The sequence below is a fragment of the Micromys minutus genome, assembly GCF_963924665.1.
Source record: "Micromys minutus genome assembly, chromosome: X".
NCBI classification, from domain to species: domain Eukaryota; kingdom Metazoa; phylum Chordata; class Mammalia; order Rodentia; family Muridae; genus Micromys; species Micromys minutus.
The window spans coordinates 9,309,299-9,316,649 of NC_137970.1; the positions used below are offsets into that span (position 1 = coordinate 9,309,299).

At 35.9% G+C, this 7,351-nt stretch overlaps 1 pseudogene across 1 annotated transcript; it reads left to right on the forward strand.

The window, feature by feature from the left end:
* The first annotated feature begins 4,537 nt into the window (after positions 1–4,537).
* LOC308414771 (high mobility group protein B1-like) lies at positions 4,538–5,194 on the forward strand (annotated as a pseudogene). Its single transcript has one exon. The product of its transcript is annotated as a high mobility group protein B1-like (transcript).
* Positions 5,195–7,351: the final 2,157 nt, after the last annotated feature.

A 7,351-nucleotide genomic window follows, 5' to 3' on the forward strand; every position in this document is an offset into this window, starting at 1 on the left:
GATGATATTCTCTAGATGCATCCATTTACTTAAGAATTTTAAAATGTTTTTTGTTTCTGATAGCTTAGTAGTACTCCATTGTGTAAATATACCACAATTTTTGTATCCATTCATCTACTGAAGGACATCTGGGTCCTTCCCAGCTTCTTACTATTATAAATAGAGTAGTTTGCATGAATTTTGTTGAGTATTTTTACATAGATGTTCATGAGGGAAATTGCTCCAAAGTTTTTTCAAGGAATGAATTGGCTAGTGGTCTATTTTGTAGAATATTTTGGAGAGTATTGGCATTAGGTCTTCTACGAAGGTCTGATGGAATTCTGCATTAAACTCTTCTGGTCCTAGACTTTTTTTTTTTTTTTTTTTGGTTGGGAGTATTTTGATGATTCCTTCTATTTCTTTAGGGGTTATAGGACTGTTTAGACGGTTTAGCTGATTCTGATTTAACTTTGGACCTGTCTAGAAAATTTCCTCGATATTTTTCAATTTTGTTGAGTATAGGCTTTTGCAGTAGGACATTCTGATGATTTCTTGAATTTCTTTAGTTTCTATTGATCTGTCTCCCCTTTCATTTCAGATTCTTAATTTTGATACTCTCTGTGTGCCCTCTAGTTAGTCTGGCTAAGGGTTTATCAATCTTGTTGATTTTTTGAAGAACCAGCTCCTGGTTTTGTTGATTCTTTGTATAGTCCTTTTTGTTTCTACTTGGTTAATTTTAGTCCTGAGTTTGATTATTTCCTGTAACTCACTCCTCTTGAATGCATTTGATTTTTTTTGTTGTACAGCTTTCAGGTGTGCTTTTAATCTGCTAGTGTATGCTTCTTCCAGTTTCTTTTTGGAGGTACTCAAAGCTCTGATTTTTCCTCTTAGTACTGCTTTCATTGCATCCTGTAAGTCTGGGTATGTTGTGCCTTTATTTTCATTAAATTCTAAAAAGTCTTTTTAACTTTTTCTTTATTTCTTACTTGCCCAAATTTTCACTGAATAGAGCATTGTTCAGCTCTCATGTGTATGTGCATTTTTGTTGTTGTTTTGTTATTGAAGACCAGACTTAGTCCATGGTGACCGTATAGGACGCTTGGGAGTATTTCAATCTTTTTGTATCTGTTGAGGTCTCTTTTGTGACCGGCTATATGGTCAGTTTTGAAGAAGATACCATAAGGTGCTGAGAAGAAGGTATAGTTGTTTTTTAGGATGAAAGGTTCTGTAGATGTCTGTTAAATCCTTCTGGTTCATAACTTATGTTTTACTGTGTCTCTGTTCAGTTTCCGCTTCCAGTGATCTGTTCATTGATGACAGTGGAATGTTGAAATTGTCCCCTATTATTGTGTGTATTGCAAAATATGCTTTGAGCAACATATGCTTTGAGTTTCTTTTGTGAATGTGGGTGCCCTTGCATTTGAAGCATAGATGTTCAGGACTGAGAGTTTATCTTGATAGATTTTTTCCTTCAATGCAGTGTCCTTCCTTAACTTTTTGATAATTTTTGGTTGAAAATCTATTTTAATTGATACTAGAATGGCAACTCTAGCTTTTCTCTTGGGAACATTGGTTTGGAAAATTTCTTCCCAACCTTTTACTCTGAGGCTGTGTCTGTCTTTTTCACTCAGATGGCTTTACTGTATGCTGCAAAATGCTGGGACCTGTTTCCTTATTCAGTCTGTTAGTATGTCTTTTTATTGGGAAATAGAGTCTAGTGGTGTTAAAAGATATTTAGGAATACTGATTGTTGTTTCCTGTTATTTTTGTGGTTAGAGGTAGAATTATGTTTGTGTGCTTTTCTTCTTTTGGGTTTGTTGCAAGAAGAGTACTTTCTTGCTTTTCCTAGGGTGTAGTTTTTCTCATTTTGTTGGAGTTTTCCATCTATTATCCTTTGTTTAGTTGGATTTGTGGACAAATATTATATAAATTTGGTTTTGTCCTGAAATATCTTGGTTTCTTCATCTATGGTAATTGAGTGTTTTACTGGCTAGAGTAACCTGGGCTGACATTTGTGTTCTCTTATGGTCTTGTTTCCCTGTGTTCTCCTATATTTCTTCAAGGGAGTTTATTCATGTGCTTCTTGAAGCCCTCCATCTTCAACATGAGGTATGATTTTTATGTCCAAATCTTGTTTTTCTGGTATGTTTTTCTGGTGGTGAGAGAACTGAGTTCTGATGTTGCCAGGTTGTCTTGGTTTCTGTTGCTTAGGTTCTTGTGCTTGCCTCTTGCCATCTTTCTATCTGTGATGCTAGTTGAGATTGTTGTCTCTGACTGGAACTCGTCTCTCCTGTGAGCATGTAGGCCTGTGGGCCCCCTGATCTCAGGAGTGAGAGCATTCCTGGGTGCTCAGTTCTCTTTGGGCAGGTTGTGAGTCTTGATGGTGGTGGGCTGGCTATAGCCCTGGGCACAGATGGAGGCTGGAACAGTCCATTCCCAGGCAGTACCTTTATACCTGCACCCTAAGAGTTCCTGGTGGTCTCTCCCTAGTAGTCAGTGGAGAGAAAGTGGGGACTCACTCGCAGTCTCAGGAGAGAGAGTGTTCCTGGGGATCCTGAGTACTTAGCTCTCTGTGGGTAGGCCTTGAATCCTGATGGTGTCTACCTGTTATTTTTAGATTTCTGAGTTCAGCATTATCAACCTAGGAGGAATGACTACAAGAGATGTTTATCAATTACCTTACCTATTCTTGAACTAATCATATACTCTACATTACTAGCTTCCCCTAGCAGTGGTTGGCCATAAACCCAACACCAAAAAAATTCAGCCTCTTTCTCCCTTCCATTTTTTCTGCATTGTAGGTATTCCATCTTGTAAGAAGATGATGAGTTCTGGCTCTGAAACTAGAGAACCCCAGTGTAGGTTGTATTTCTGCATAAAATCCATGCTGCAGTTGAGTGGTGCATCCGTCCATCTGGCAAAGTGTGGAAGTCTTAACAAGTAAGTGAAAAAGTAATAATTATTTTTCATTGTAGCTGAAGGGTATATATCTGGATAAGGTTTCAAGAGAAGAAACATCTTACAGATCCCATTTATATTTACTGCTGCTGTTTTTGTTTATACTCTAATATGAACTTTAGGTTGCCTTTCTTTAATATTAGCTATCATATAATGTCTTATATCTAATTATTTTGTTAATTTGGGGTGATTGCCATGGTACATGTTATGAGAGACAGAATGTATATAACTCCTAGGAGTCAGTTCTCTCCTTCCACCATTTGAGTCTTGGGAATTGAACTTCTTGGGCTTTGTAGGTTGTACCTTTACCTGCCGAACTATCATCTGGAACCACCATTCATTTTTAAAAGTTTATTCATATATAGATTTTCTGTTATTTATCATTTAGATGCCACTGACATATTACAATCTTTCTCAATGTCAGTGATTTCCAAATGCATTTGTTTATGCTGATTTGTGCTTCTAAAAACCACTTCAGCTTTATACTGTTGTTCTATGATTGAAATTTACTCACTGGATACTGGCATATTTTCTCAATTCTTGAACTATGTAAAGTTTTGTTTGGATGGTAGTTTTGTTTTTATCATTATATATAGTATGGGGCATAGGAAACATAAGAAACTCAATAACAATTATCTAGAGATTAAAAGATTGTACCCAAAGTCATGTGTCCCTGGAATTATTACTATATGACCCTGAGCAATTGATGTCTTTGTCTTTTGTTCTATGAAATGAAGCACTTTGACAAATTGTCTCTTACGTTTGTATTCATCATGATTTCTAAGGTTAATGTCAGTATAACTACTAATTATAAAGTCTTAACATGTTCAAAAAATCATTTTGTGTAGCACAATAGTGTTCTACTGGTAAAACTGAGGAACATTTAAGACACTCATTCCTCAATGACACTTTAATTGAAGATATGTGTGATTGTATATTTGTCCAAACCTATGGACTGTGCAGTAACTGCTGTAAATAATGGACTCTGGGTGATGATGACATATTAATGTGTGTTTATCATTTACAACAGATGCACTGCTTTGGTGAATGACATTGAAAGCATGGAAAGTTGGGTATATACAGTGATATGGAAAATCTCTTTGCAGTCTCTTCAGCTTTCTTGTAAACCTAAAACCAATCTAAAAGTAGAACTTATTTTGGAAAATAACCTCATGCCTATTTTCTTTACTACTTTTTGCTGCACATTTCTTAAGATGAAGACTTATTTCAGCTAGCAAATGCAAGGCGTTCTTGGGTTAATCCACAAGTCTGTGTTAATTCCATAAGAATAATATTCATGTGTTTCATGATAGTCGAGTAGTAATAATCTATGCCATCCTCAAATAACATTCAAAGAGAAAATATAAAATTGTTACATATAATTTTACTTTATTTTTTCACTTTAGAGTACCAGGTGTACCATTATTAACAGAACTTGATTAAGATTAGTAATATAAAGGTTCTGTCAACCTTAAAATTACACACAAGAAAATAAAATGTTGATTGCAGTAAATTGAGCTCCGCAGAGACAGCGCCGGGGCGAGTTAGAGCCGAATGGGCACTGGGCGACTCTGTGCCTCACGAGGAAAATCAACTAAACATGGGCAAAGGAGATCCTAAGAAGACGAGAGGCAAGATGTCCTCATATGCATTCTTTGTGCAAACCTGCCGGGAGGAGCACAAGAAGAAGCACCTGGATGCCTCTGTCAACTTCTCAGAGTTCTCCAAGAAGTGCTCAGAGAGATGGAAGACCATGTCTGCTAAAGAAAAGGGGGAACTTGAAGATATGGCAAAGGCTGACAAGGCTCGTTATGAAAGAGAAATGAAAACCTACATCCCCCCAAAAGGGGAGACCAAAAAGAAGTTCATGGACCCCAATGCACCCAAGAGGCCTCCTTCGGCCTTCTTCTTGTTCTGTTCTGAGTACCGCCCAAAAATCAAAGGTGAGAATCCTGGCTTATCCATTGGTGATGTCGCAAAGAAACTAGGAGAGATGTGAAACAACACTGCCGCGGATGACAAGCAGCCTTGTGAGAAGAAGGCCGCCAAGCTGAAGGAGAAGTACGAGAAGGATATTGCTGCCTACAGAGCTAAAGGAAAACCTGATACAGCGAAAAAGGGGGTGGTCAAGGCTGAAAAGAGCAAAAAAAAAAAAAAAAAGAAGGAAGAAGAAGATGAGGAGGAGGATGAAGAGGATGAGGAAGAGGAGGAAGAAGAGGAAGACGAAGATGAAGAAGAAGATGATGATGATGAATAAGTTGGTTCTAGCGCGGTTTTTTTTTCTTGTGTATAAAGCATTTAACCCCCCTGTATACAACTCACTCCTTTTAAAGAAAAAAATTGAAATGTAAGGCTGTGTAAGATTTGTTTTTAAACTGTACAGTGTCTTTTTTTGTATAGTTAACACACTACCGAATGTGTCTTTAGATAGCCCTGTCCTGTGGTGGTATTTTCAATAGCCACTAACCATGCCTGGTACAGTCTGGGGGTTGTAAATTGGCATGGAAATTTAAAGCAGTTTCTTGTTGGTGCACAGCACAAATTATTTATATATGGGAACAGTAGTTTGTTTTTTTTTTTTTTTTTTTCTTTTTTTTTTCCGGTTGTTTTTTCTTTTGGTTTTATTTTGGGTTTTTTTTTTCTTCATCTTCAGTTGTCTCTGATGCAGCTTATAAGAAGATAATTGTTCTGTTAACTGAATACCACTCTGTAATTGCAAAAAAAAAAAAAAAAAAAAAAAAAATTGCGGCTGTTTTGTTGACATTCTGAATGCTTCTAAGTAAATACAATTTTTATTAGTAAAAAGAAATAAATAAAATAAAAAAATAAATAAAAGAAAATAAAATGTTTAAAAAATAAAACTTTCAATGGAAGGATCATGTTTCCATATTTAATTTCAGCTATAAAATTTCCCCTGTGTGTATTTTCATTCTATTTGTGATCAAGGAGACTTGAGGGCATGGGAGAAAAAGACACAATGGTAAAGCCATTTATTTTTTTCTTTTTCTTTTTATTTGTGGTCACCCTAGCTAGATCAAATGAAAAATCATAGAAGTCTCTGAAGTGACATGCACCCCATAGAAGTCACCAGGACAAATAAGTAGGCAAAGGAAGGTGCTAATGAAGTTACCAAAAAAATCTTGTGCAGGGTTTTTTCCCCACTATTTACTTTTATGATAAGATAACAGTGACCAATCTTTGTAAATATACCAGGCACAAGTCTTAGTGGTTTTTTTTCAAGCTCATATAACCATCAAGTACAGTATGAAGTCTTTATTCTTCATCTATGTCATTATTCTTCATCATAACTCATAGGAAAGAAACTGAAGCACAACAGGAGCAACTGATTTGCCACAAGTCACAGGGTTACTCAGTAATAGAACTAGACTCTGTATAATACTTGTTGTACCCCATAATTTCTATCTAAAGAATAAAGGTATTTTTGAGGCTAGATCATAGGTAAAGGAACAATATAAGTCTCAATAAATTGAAGATCAAAGTCATTAAGTATTCTTACTGACCACCATTAGAGAAAGCTAGAATTGCATAAGAAGAACTATGAAAATATACATGTAAATGAAACAAAGCATTCCTGAACAAACCACAGGCTTCTAAAGATACCAACACACACACACACACACACACACACACACACACACATACACACACACACACACACACACATACACACACACACACACACACACACACACACACACACACACACATACACACACGATACACAACATTCTGAGACAAAAGTAAACAGAATCATAGCATTCCAAAACCTACAGGCAATTGTAAGAGAAAAGTTTATAGCACTCAATGCCTACATCAAAGAAAGGGATTGGAATTAATAATAAAAGTCTCTCATCAAAGACAAGCTCAGAACCTAGGAAGTTCACTGCTGAATTCTACTGTTTAAAAAATTAATAACAATTCTCTTCAAACTGGATCCAAAGTTTAAATTGAAAGGAATATGTCCAAACTCATCCTGTGAAACCAATAATATGCTGATATTAAAACCAGACAAGGATAAAACAACCAGAGAAACTATAGGCCAATATACTTGATGAATATTAATGCAAACCATTCTCAACAACATAATAGCAAACTAAATCTAACAGCACTTTGAGAACTCATTCACCTTGACTAAATGCTATTCATCCTAGAGGTGCAAGGATGATTTGACACATGCAAATCAATAAACAGAATGTATCACTTTAACAGAATAAAGGAAAAGTGTATCATTTCCATCAATGCAAAAATAAGCATTTGAAAAACATCAACATATTACAACTCTGAAGAAATATACAATAAATGTACTATAACACAGTAAGAACCATGTAGAACAATCCCACTTAACATCATGGTGAATGAGAAAACTTTGAAAGCATTTAATTCACTCTAAGTT